General features: G+C 44.9%; 1 long non-coding RNA gene across 1 annotated transcript in view; it reads left to right on the plus strand.

Moving 5' to 3' along the window:
- Nucleotides 1-7,979: 7,979 nt before the first annotated feature.
- LOC115307924 overlaps nt 7,980-13,177 on the plus strand; it is a 13,468-nt gene continuing 8,270 nt past the window's right edge. Inside the window, exon 1 of the long non-coding RNA XR_003916279.1 lies at nt 7,980-8,171. This is a non-coding gene — a long non-coding RNA (uncharacterized LOC115307924). The remainder of the gene's footprint in view (nt 8,172-13,177) is intronic.

The following is a 13,177-nucleotide window of genomic DNA, read 5'->3' on the forward strand; positions in this document are numbered from 1 at the left end:
CCGGGCACAGGGATTTTATCTCATTTAAATGTAGCTCTCTTGCATTCCTTTGTTGTGAACTTGCAGATGAAACGAAGAATAACTATCTCGCAGACAAGCAGTTCCACATACCGGAGATTAGCAGAGGCATCGGTGAGGAGTGGGGCTCCTGCCGGGTGCTGACATTCCCGCAGCACGGAGCAGAGCCTGCATTCAAATTATTCTGGGGAGAGCCAACTCTTCTGCAGGGGCAGCACAAGAAATGCATCAGGGGCTGGGCAAAAGGGTGCTTGTGCCTCCCAGCTCACCAAGCACAGGAGTGTCTGCTCATTTGTTGCCCGATGGACTGATGTGTGACTCCTTTCCTCACGCTCTGGTGCACGTGTGTGTTTCCATGGGCATCTGTGTGTCTGTTCCAGGGCCGACATGTTCATCTGATGATACATATTTAAATAATGTAAATAATTGACATGCAATAAGGAAATGTGCTTTATCAAATGAAGTGAGACCAGGCAAGGCCCAGCATCAATTCGTATTCATACACTGTGCATTTCCTCCCTGTTTAATCTGTGTTTTAAAGGAACCTGCCCCTACTGGGAATTCCACCACCAGCCCTCACCGGCCTCATTTTGTGCCTAGTATGCCTTCAAAACTAATCCATCCTCAAAGCCAGAGGCTCATGTCAGCTTCATTTTGAGAGTGAGCATTTAATTTCTGCTTGCTCCTCTGCTTTAAAAAACCTCCAACATTTAAGCTAATAAAGGAGAAAGAGCAGGCAGGGAGTAGAGAAACAACAGTCTGATTCTCTATCCATCCATCCATCCATCCATCACAGCTAAAGCCAGTATTTTACTGTGAAGACGAATATCTCCTTGCCCTCTTTCTACCCTGTGTTGACACTAGAACTCTGTGTGAGACTCATGAGCCCCATTTCTCCTGAATTTAAATTCAATGCCCCTGTACTTCTTTCACCTGCCTTTAAAAGTTTATTCTTCCCTCTTTATTTTGTAATGGCAGCATAAAGTTTGACTGACTGAAGAGGTCTTACATTTGTAGTGCCTGCTGATCCTTATGGGAAGTGCCAGGTGAACAGTACAAATCCTCCCTAAATCCAGCTTGCGTTTGATCCAGCCATGTGTGTATCCTTTCCAGTCACTGTGCCTCCAAATGTTCCTTCTTTGGTTTTGGGAGTGTGTGGAGAAGCACTTTTATTAATTGTGCTCTGCAGCCTGTGAACAAATTAGCATGTGTGCACAAAGGTGCTCCCCTGGCCACCCTGTCTGTGCTGCTACACTTAATTGGTGTAGGCGTAGCAAGAGAGAAGCCAGCAGGCAGGCACTGCATTTAACTTCCCTCTTTCTTCCCCTCTCACTCAAAATTCCTCTACATTATTTTTGATTCAGAGTCTCCAGGCATCTTGTTTAATTTATGCTGCAATTTATTTATTCTTATTGTCCCTGGAAATGATACTGGAAAGAAAAAATCCAGCAGAGGATCTTTAGGAGAGGGTGAGGGAAGCTGCCAATGGTGATTATGCAGTGAGACTATCAGCATGAAGAGTGGCTAGTGCCTCTGAACAAACAAGTTATTGGTAAAAAATGGTAGCTTTGATCAATTTGTGTTTTCATTTGCCTCCATGCAACACTAACCCTTTAACTTCAAGTCCAGCCATTAAACTCAAGCTGCTCTTCCCTGAAAAAGGACTATGTGGAAAAAACCTTTCTTCCCCTCCACCTCCCCATTTCAGGCTGTTAGGATTAGCACAGCATCTCCAAGCTTATGTCTGGTGTTTCTTCACCTCCTTCTGAGTGTGAGCTTTTGTCTTTGGTTTGTACTGTTTTCCTGTGCTTTGTCCTGTTCTCACTTCACATACAGACCATGAAGAACCTGCACGTCTTCAGTGTTTTCAGGGGAGGTTGATGAATGCACTGCTGTCCAGGGAATACACCCCAAAGAGCAAGATCTGAGCTCTTCAAAACAGCATGAGGCAGCAGTTTTGTGCACTTTGCCTTGGGTATTTGCAAAGCCACAGTCTAGAGGAAGAGCTTCTGCTGCCTGCACCGAAATGTGTTGCCCACCCTGGCATTTGCCTCCAGGACTCATGTTTCCCGTGGGAGTGAGAGAAGTCTACAGCCATCCCTCAGCCAGCCCATTACCCAGTATGACCCCTAGCTGGAAATCCTGCCACAGCAGGTGGCCCTGGCACCCCATCCCTCACAGGGGTACAGCTGATGGTAGCACAGCACCATCCTTTTCCAGCAGCGCTGCTTTCACAGAGTCAGTGGCCCAGAAGCACTCAGTGATCCATAGGACTGCAGGAGAAAGGAGAAAGTAGCGTGCCTGTCCCTGTGCCTCTTGGGCCCACAGCATCCAGGTCTCACAACTCTCCTTTTCTCTGTGCTGTCCTGATACCTCTATTGTTTCTCATCAGCTCTCATTATGTTGATTTAATGTCTTCTGCCTTCCTGGGGCAGAAATAACACTCGTCCTTCCCCTGCATCTTCAAAACAATGCTGTGCAGCTGTGGAAAGTCCTTGAGAGTGCATTAGTGGCAGCTCTGACCCACAACCATCTCTTGCTTGTCTGCTCCAGATAAGAGATTGCATTCTCCAGTCCTACAGACTGTAATGAAAAGATGAACGGGAGACAAGGGTCATTACCTGGGTAAAGCAGAGCTGTCTTGCTCTCTGCAGAGGTGCTGGTTCAGCTTGCCCTTGGTACTCCCACTCAAGTATGCTGAAGACAACTAGAAAAGTTGATTTTGGTACTGTCAGAACAGGGATTTTGGTACTGTCCCTCTCCCAATTCAGGGCAGACTGAGCCATGAGGGATGATTTTGTGTTGATACTTGCATGAGAAACCCAGTCTAGGAAGTAGAAGCTGTCTGTTTCTGGGCTGGAAATTTTGTGAGTGCAGAAAGCTGGGTAGCCAGGCCTCAGACAAGAGCCACCCTGGTTCCCTGCAAGAAGCTCTTCCTTATTTAGGTTTCTTCCTGCTTGAGGAGGCAGGTGAGTCATGATTTTGAGGAACAGGCATGGGCACAGAGCCAGGGGAGACCAAGAGCAAGCAGATAATGATGGGAGGTCTCATGGGAGTAGGCCAAAGACAGGAAGACAGAAAACAGGGAGGAAAACTCAGACATAGCCTTCTGCTGCAGTTTCTGGGGAAGACAACTTTATTCCCAGGAATGAAAAGGTTAATTCCCTTGACAACCTCTCCCCCTCCTTCCCAAAGTCTATCTCAAAAATAATCAAAGTATTTAATTAATATTGCACCAGTCCAAATAAGTACAATCATCTTCCAGGAGTATTTACATGTCAGGCTATAATTAGCAACCTCCTTGGCACCAGCCCATATGAGGTGACAGGTCACGGTTTCCATTACATACTGCATTTTTCCATATCATTGCTCAGTCATGAGTGACTATGAAATGAGTTAACCAGACTCAGCAAAGATGAAGGATTGATTGAGCCATGGTGGCAACCAGAAGAGGAGCAAGTGATTTTCTTGTCAGGAACTTGCTGGCAATCATCAACACCTCAGTTAATTGATAACCTCCTATACTATTTTTTTAAAGTATGCTTTTCAAGTAATCTGAGAAGTGAAATTTCAAGATTTCTTTATTTCCTAGTGATTATGAATAATTTCTACCCTGACTAAACTTCCTTCTCCTCCTTAGTTGGAGGGGAGTGCTTTGTCCATCCTACTGGAAGATGTCTCTTATTCCAACAGAGGCAGATGGGTGAAGGAGATACAGCACTTAAAACCCCCAAAATATTTTTGAATGCCTCTTAGTCCTAGACCTTGCTGCTAGTTGCTGAGACATGAGAGGGCATGTAAGGTACCACAATGAAGCTTCAGACCAGAAACGAACTTCTGCCTGTGGAGGAAAGATAGGAGGCTGAGTCCTGGAGCACTGGCTTCCTCTAATGCATTTGCTGAGATTTTCCTATTTTCACTATTATTTTGCTCAAAAAATGAACAAAACAGATACATGTATAAATCTACAAAAAATATCAATGAGCAAATTCTCACCTTTTCTCTTACAAAAATGTCAGCATCCTTATTTTGTCACTCGGACATGCATGTTGCCTATTTGCAAGAGCAGCTGGCTGGGCAAAGGCTCAGTGAAGTGAGGACCCACACCGAGGAGAGTCCTGCAGTCTCCTTGGGTGCTTTTTGACTTCCTTCCTGGATCTTCATCCCTACATAGTGTACAAAGGTTTTGCAGAAATGATGGCTTGTAGTTTGGTATGATGCTGACTTAGCTGGCTTTCTGCTCCAAAGATGCTTTTTCTGCATTGCTTCTCACCGACCCACTCAGGAGTCCCATGCTCCATTTTGGTTGGGAATGCAGGAGTATATTTGAGGGAGACGAGGGAAAAGATGGATGAAGGATTTAGGGTGCCTGCAGATTTCAAGCTGATGCCCTGCCTGGCTGCTGTGAGTCAGCAGGAACATTAATGCTGACCCCCAACTATGGGCTGTCTTACAGCTGCAGTGGGACAAAGATGCAAACAAGTAAAAGTGCCTCCTCAGGCAAGAAAAAGCCAGTGAAAAACTAGAAGGGTAAGGAAATATAAATCAGATGGTTTTGCAGTGAAGTGTCCTGCTAAACCTCTTGTCTGTGCCTCCCCTGATGTCTCTTGCCTGGCTCCTGCTGGTCCTCCGTGCTGGCGGCAGTAGACTGCCCTTCATGCCTCAGAGCGTGCAGGACTCAATTATGCACTAACATGTCTTCCTCAAAACTGGCACCATCTGGACCACCACCTGAATGTCATTTTTTCCTGCACAGCTTCTCACATGATTTGCCAGCTTGTGTTTGTGATTTTGAGGGGGGATGCATGTGAAAGGTGGTGAGATCTGGCACAGGATTTTTTGCATAAGCAGTGCTGCCGACAGAACTTTTATTTAGGATTTAGTTGATCTCTGCACCTCCTTAGAAACCTGTGCCATTTATTCAGACGAGCTCTCTAAATCTGTCTCAACCTCCAACTGAGGTAAGTTTATTCCTCTAAAAGAATAAGCACATTAATCAGTCTAAGGACAATCTCCGGAATAGTAAGCATCTTCTTGTTTGAAATGCTTCCACAGGGAAGAGAGACCATACCAAGATGGGACTTGGATGGCCGGTGGCTCAGGTAGCAAAGGCACGCAACCAGCATCCTACAGATCAGCTCTCACAACCTGCTCCAGGATGCTCAGGTGAAATTCATATTGCTCCATCACCTACAGTGCAGCTGAAGTCTGATTATAAAAGTGTCCATAATCACAATCTTCATTTTAGGAGTTTGATTTCTTCCAGGGCACAGACTCCTAAACCAAATTACGATTTCATAAATCTGACAAATCCAGGCTGTTGGCCTCTTACTGCAGAGTACATTCTTGTACCAATGCTGCCTCCTCTACCAGCCAGTTGCTATATGGATGGCACAGGAAAGTTATGCAAAGACATAACTCCATGTAACTTCATTCATAGAAGCTATACTCAGATGGTACCTAAACACACTGTCCAGCTCTACAGGATCCAATTACGATCTATTTCTGGGGTGAACTGTAACAAGTACATTGATCCACAGGGAGTGAAATTATTTGCATGTACCAGTAAAAAACATTTAATACTGAAACTTTTAAAACACTGATGTTTTAATAGCATTAAATATATTACTTCTTAAAGGGAAACCTGGAAACGAGAGTTCAGTGCCTGCAGCCTTCACAGAGGCCTTGAGGAAATGAGTTGCTTGCATTGCAAGCAATAAATTATACAATTTCTAGTTGAAACCTCTTTGAAATCATGCTTCCTGACAGTGTATGTCAACCAAATAAGGGTTTTAAATGTTTTAGCGTATGCAGACACACAGCCTTGTCAATACATGTGCCATCACTAGCAAAATAACCCAAGAGTCACACCTCTCTGCCTTTGTGGTACCAAAGGCTGTGCAGTTGGCATCACTGTGGAAGCCCTGCAAAGGCACAGTTGTTTTCTAGATACCTGTAAGCCCTGATCCTCAAGAACAAGGAGGTCTAGATATTGTCCCACCAGTAAAGTTCAAGGAGAACCGGGAACGATGGAGAGTGGCACTATCTCCAGGTGGAGACTAGTCACATGGACACTGGGTGACACTTTTACTGGTATGAGGAGGAGGATTTACCATTTTGGTTCTACCTAAGAGTCAATACATTAACAAGTATAAGTGGCCAGTGTTGGCTCCCATTCTAAGAAGAAGAAAGTGGGTGCCTTGCTGGGTGGGACTCAGGAAAGAGCCTATAGAGCCTATGTGCATACTCTGTAGAGATACTTCCATTTCATATTCTCACTGCAACATGCAATTGCAACAAGTCCTCCAATATGCTCAGGGTAAGGGAAGTTTCAGGAAGACGTTGCCTCCACTGCTAAGGAAATTCTACACCATTCTTTGTCCACCATTAACTCATAGGGGTTTGCTTACATACTTTTCAGTTTGGGGGAACTGGTCACTCTGGGTATACTGCTCCTTTCATTTTTCCAGTCAGTGAGGCTGCATCATTAGCTCTATTGTCTGCACCCTCCACATTTACAAATAAACCAGCTCCACCACGCAATAGACATGTAGTCCGGTGGCCTTCTGGTGGAGTCTTTGTAAAAGCTCTCCTAGTTTACAACAAGCATATCTATTTTAGAGACAAAGACAAAAACATATCTGTTCCTAATTACAGGGAGGAGAAAGGTGTATGCTCCTCCACAGGGGGAGCTCAGGTTCACAGCTGACTACAGGTAAGTGGGGTAGAGCTGTGGGTCTGTACTAACAAAAGGATTTGCCATGTCTTTCTGGGAACCAAGCAGGTCTAGGTCAGCCAGAAGAAGCTCTGCCAGGGAAGGGCCATGGGTCTCAGCCTTTTATTTGAAACTTAACTTGATTGCAATAAAAGCTCAGCTGCTGGTTCAACACAACCCTAATTAAAACTGTGTCTTATTCCCTTTAATGAATGGTGTAACAAATGGGAGTAGGCACTGATTGCATACCAAAAGTCAGTTAGTTTTGGCTGCTCCAGTAAAACATGAGCAGTACATACATGTAACTACAAAATAGCTCTTAGCCTGACACATGAATGGATTAGCGCGCATACCTGGAGTTAACTCCAAAGGAACTTAAGGAAAAACATGCTTTTGTTCAAGATGCTGAGAGAAGAGGTCCTTTTCCTTCTTAGATGCCTGTCCTAAGTTTGAGTAGAGAATGGATGGAGGGATGGATAGATGGATGGATGCAATAAGACAAGAGAAATTATTGAAATTCCTGACACATTGCTTGTTTTTAACAGATGGAATGCTTTTTGGTTTTCTTTTGTTTGCTTGTTTGACTTGGTTTGGTTTTTTTTGTTTTTGTTTGTTTGTTTGTGGGGTTTTTTTTTGGTTTGGTTTTTTGGGGGGAGTTTTTGGTTTGTTTTTTTTTCTTTGTAAGAAATGAAATACCTCTTCCATGAAGTTGAGGGTGCCAACAATTGCACTTTTCCCCCTAAAAACTGAGTGTTGGAGTGATGCCAACGCTCAGAGAAATAAAGTGCTAGCCACTGGCAAGAAAATGCAGTTTGATTTATTCTATACTTTTAAAGTGAATGGTAGGACTGTATATTAAATCCAGCAGCCTTTTAATTATGGATTGGCTATTTCTAGTAGCCCTAAGATACAATTAGCTGTCCAAATGAAAAAACAGCTGGGTGGCAAGGCTGAAGTACTGGCTTGCTGATTTTGCCCAAACAAGGAGATTCTAACAACTTTCATTGAAGTTTTAGCTGCATAAATACTGTAGAAACCTACCCTACAGCTGAATACAACCCCCTATATCACCTATATCGAGTGCACAGTGAATGACACTGACTACAGTTTCTCAGCAAATACATAAACAATGATTTAGGTTTGACTGTGTTCACCCGCCTTTTCTTTCCAGAAATATTTTGAGTTAGAACTTGACTTAGAAAAATGTTTACGGAAGGTAGAATTAAAACAAGTATCAGAGAAAGGTTGAGCAAACCCCACTGTAACAGTTTTATCCATATTTTTGGGTGGCAGAGACAATACCAGGTGACCTGCATGTCCAAGAAAAACTAAACAAAGTTCCTTGCACTTCAACTATCCAATGTCAGTAGCAAACTCTGCGAATGAGGCACAGATCAACAATTTCCCCAGGAACAACTCTCTGGCAAGTAAATATTTGGTTAGTATATTTCAAATAGTGAATAAATCTTAGAGATACTGCAATCTACTTGCAGGCAATTTGTTAACACCAGAAGAAATGGAATTTGTCAAAAACATCTTTGCCCAGGAATGACAGGCTCATAGGCTAATAGAAATTAATTTTCCATCTCTAATATTGGGCACTACTTCTGCCTGGTATCACAGTCCTTGACAGTTTCTTGGCATGTGACGTTGAAAACAGCCAGTTGCAATTTGTGTTTGGTTTTAAATTTATAATTTAGCCGAGGGTGTAGAAAAATGCTTCCTGTTGAGAGCAAATTCACCCCTCTGTTGGGCCCAAACAGACTCTGCACTGTGCTTTGAAGTTCCCTGAAAACTGTGGAATTGGTGCATGGTCCCATGTGGCCCGGGAAATCAGCTGGTATGAGAACTCTCAGGATATGACTGGGGCAGGGACAGGTTGCCTTCAGCACATTTGAGGTTAACACCTTGTGCTCTTGTGCTTGCCTTCATTTGCAAGTCTCCCATCATCACTGTTGAGTAGCACTAATGAGCCTAGTATGGATGAGGTATCCCCCTCTGTGACAATAATAAATTGCATCCCTGATGGAAGTGGTATCTTAAGGAAATGATCCTGTATTCCACGCTCTTATCCAAGCATGCTGGAGAGGCAGGAGGTGATGGTCAAGATTTATATGCACAGGAGCTCAGCAGCCTCAAGGGAGCTGAGGTGGTGAAAGGGCAACAGGCCAGGAAGATCAAAGGACTTTCTGAGTCACCAGCTCATCAGCTGGGTCCTTGCTTCTAAGGATGGGGACAGAGAAAGCAGGAAGGGCTCTTGCTGGGACCTCCTTCTCAACCTCCTCTCCCATGGGGATCTTCCATCAGCTGGAGTGCCTTCTGCCCTGCTGAGATGAAGCCCGTTTGTACCAAGTCAAACTCTGCCCCCTTTGCTGCACATATTGCCAGCACAGATCCCACTGCAGTGGGTGCTCCTGTGGTCCTTCAGGAGAATGAGTAAATTGGATCATTTCAAGTGCACTCCCACACAACTGCTCTGCTGGAATGAGTCACCAGAAGCAGGCTGGTAATATGTCTCATGCCTGGCTGCAGTGCTAGTACAGCACTGATGAGAGCACACAGTATGTGCATATGAGAGCTCCTGCAGGGCATGCTATAGGAAAAACCACATTTGTCTTATTTTATGGGAACCCTATGCATGGAAAGCCCTACTTGATTTTGGAAATCTCTGGTTTTGTGTGTGTCTATGTATTGACCAAGCATGATAGTCAATACTTTATACAACAGTGTTGTATAAAGCTTTTTCTTAACATGACTGCAGGATGGTAGTATTACATGCAAACAAAAAATCTGTGTGGATATTACACAAGCCCTTTCTGTTGAAAAATGATTCCAGGAGTGATGTAGGTGGTTTTAACAGGTGTTTTATTGGAACTGTTTTTAAAAAGACCTTCACTTAATGCAGCCAGGTGCATTATTTTCCATGAAGACAAATGTGCAGGGTTTTGAGATGGTCATTCATGTCAGTAACAGAATTATTTTCAGATTCTACAGATTTTACAGTTTTAGAGCCTTTGGAGCTCTTTTTGGACTGGGAACAACTGCTGATTCCTCTTGTAGTGTTGGGCATGACCCCTTCCTGATGGGAGTCAGCTCCCCTTTTCAGCTACTGTGACAGAACTGAAAATGTGCCCAACAGGAAAGCTAGAATGGGTTTGGCATTGACTCTGTCTCCCCTTGGCACTCTTGCTAGGGTAAATTTGCAACTGAAATTCCAAATTTGGCAAGAAAAGGAGGAACCGTTTTCCTGGCAGCCCTCCATGGGTACTCAGGAGAGTGGATGGGGGGTGGCAGCCACAGAACAGATGGCAGTGTGGGATGAAGATAGGTAAAGTGGTCAAAGATGTGCAATAAATAGATTTAACAAATATGTTACACCACAACATGTGTGACACATGCATGTAATTTTCCACGAAGAGCACAATGCCAGGGTGACACCTCACTTACGCAAATGACTGGGTAATTGTGCCGTATGGACAAGTACAGCCCTTCTGTCTTCACATTATTATGTTTTTCCTGAGTGATCTTTTAAAGAAAGAGAAAGGCAGCAAAATCAATAGCAGTCTTTGAGAAACTGGCATATGAAAAAAGCCTCAGCTGTTATAGTCTGAGGTGGGGATAAGGCTGAAAAGAGTCATGATAGTCCACAAATATCTACACTTTTCATGATGGGGAATGGATGTTGATATAAAGTGCAATAAACTCAAGACAATGGAAAAAAATACATTAAGGGAAATACTCAGGGGAAAAAAAAATCTACTGTGCTGAACACCTTTGCTTTTTGTGGCCTACAGATGGCTCTCAGTGTTTTTAAACCTACTCAGATATGACTTTTTATGTTGTATATCAGACACATTTTTTTCCTTGCAGTAAGAATATTTCAAGTATGGAAGAATGTGTTCCTGAGGGCATCTGCTAAGGTCTCATCCATGGAGGCTTCAGAGGCGTGCTAGATAAAGTAACCTCAGTGAATATTCAGGAAGGAAAATCCTGCTGATTACAGGGAGCAATGCAAGATGAGCTGCCAGGTCTTTTATTATCTATGACTCCATGACTATTGGTAGTGAAGGGAGTTCTTGCATAAAAGCCTTTACTGGCTTTATTTATGCCACGGCTGCTTCCAGGAAGGGAGAATCCATCATGTCAGAGATGAATGCAAACACAGAGCTTTCTCTCTTGCCCTCTCTCTCCATTTGGACTGTCCTTTCATCTGACATAGAGACTGTGGTGTTCTGTGTATACTCTGCAACTTGATTTGCTTAAGACTCCCCAGAAACAAAGAGACACTGAGGGCAGGATCACCTTAATACAGTCACTTGACTGTTTTCTGGGAACTGCTTGTTTGGTCAAAAGAGAAAGTCAGGGAGGGAAGGCCAAGTCCCACAAGAGTGGGTTGCAGCAATGCCCTGACAGTCAGACAGGGAGCCAAGGGAAAGATGCTGATGTGGGTCCCTCCACCTGCAGCCAGGGCACATAATTCCTGTAACCCATTAGAGACCTCACAGCCCTGTCAGATGAGAAGAAAGCTCACACCGAAACCACTGTTAGAGTGATGCAGAATTGCCACCATATTCATTAAGTGAATAACACACCAGGTGAGAAAAACTCACACAACCAATTTAATCTCCTATTTGATGCAGGTAGCTCTAGCACTGCTCTTGCCATTCCTTCCACATTTAGAAGCCTGCAGTTTGCTGTGCTGCTTTTCATAAAGCTCTGACAAATGTCTAATTAAAGGATGGCAGAAGGTAACTAAGCTGTACCCAGCTCTGGCTGTGAAGGCTGTTTTGCAGAGGGGAAGGCAGGGTGCATCAGAGGAATTCAGCACTATGGCAGAGTGTCTCCATGTCCAGAGGCAAGTTGTCAGAGGAGGACAGACATTTTTGGGTAAGGTACCTACCTACCCAAAATGCATGACATGCAGAAGCTCAGGATTTTGGTTACAAGACAGGGCTTGCAGTTTGCAGGTGGCCCACAGCAGATGATCCATCACCCTAAGCACAGAAGGATGTTCTTTTTCCTGTGTGTTGGACGTGTGTGTGTACGAACAGGGCTGGCTGAGGGTCCTTGCAAGATAAACTTTCTTTAGATTATAGAAAGCTGTAATTAGACCACGCCCCAAATCTGTCTGTGCCCCAGAATGGAGGATCTAACATATGGTATCAGCCATCAACTGAGGGAAGGATTTGAGGCTTTTCCTGCTACCGTCTGTATAAACAAATATGCAGCTGCACTGACAGACACACATGAAGAAAATCATGTGTCAGAGATTCCAATCTCCTGGAGGTGACAGCACGGCCAAACAGTCCTGAACACTGTGTTCAGGTAAATGCTACAAACTTGCTTTTGCCAAGGTGCTGCCACTGCCTGAGCTCAGGATGTGCCAGTTCTGCTCACGGCCAAATTGCACTTGTGGGGTTGAGATTCAAAGAGAGGTGAGCCCAAACCACATACGCATCTCCTACCCCCTGCTTTTGTAATTTCAGAGCAGATATAGAGCTCAGTAGCTTTGTACGTGGCAGCCCTCAAGTATTTCTTTTAGTGAAGAGACAGCCAGCTTACATAGGGAAATGTTAGTTTGACAATCCCTTTATAGGTTGCACAGACCAGCCTCTCCAAGAGGGGCTCAGGGAAAATAAGAGTTATGGAAAGGCAGCTGAGAACCACAGATGCTGAAGTGAGGGGATGTGGGGAAGATCCAGTGTAATGGCAAAGTGGTGTCCTCGGAGCATGATGCGTGCAGGACCACTGATGCTCAGATGAGCAGAGCTGCAGGATGGCTTGAAGGTAAATAAGCATAGCAAATAAGCCTGTCCTGCAGGACAAGGGACTGCACATTGCAACTCACTCGGTCTGATTCCCAAGAGGGACTCCCACCTGCACTAAGCAGGGGGTCTAATTGAGGAAGGTATTGATTTCCCTGGCCCGTACTGGTCTCTTCGTGCAAAACCAGCGAACATTACAAGTCCTGCAGAGACAAATGGCACACAGAAAACAGATGCTCTGAAGGCTATAAGCCCAGCGACCTCGAGTTCCCGCAGCTGGGCACAGCACGGGGGTCACAGCCAGGTCTGGGAATCGGCACAGTCCTCGAGCAGGGTCGCTGGCAGTCACACCTCGTGGCTCTGCAGGCGTGCATGGGCTGACCTGGATGCCGAGGAGAGCTTGGGTTGCAAATAACTCTCGGCTCTGGGACCTTCCGAACCCGACACCCACAGGTCTTTGTCTCTGAAGCTGCAAACACACCTCGCTGATGGGCGGCTTTCCGGTTTGTTTGGGAGGAGTAGAGCCGTTCCTAGGGTGCTGGTGCCAGAGGAAGGGATGAGCGTCACCGAGGAGTGCATGGCAGCCATCAGCGTGGACGTGGGCTGCGGGGAACCAGGTGCATTCTGCACCTCCCGGCATGTGACAAAGCACCAAGCTCGGTGCGCAGCCTGTGTTGTC

This window comes from Manacus vitellinus, unplaced genomic scaffold (genome assembly GCF_001715985.3).
Source record: "Manacus vitellinus isolate BGI_N305 unplaced genomic scaffold, ASM171598v3 scaffold_6_pilon, whole genome shotgun sequence".
Lineage (NCBI taxonomy): Eukaryota > Metazoa > Chordata > Aves > Passeriformes > Pipridae > Manacus > Manacus vitellinus.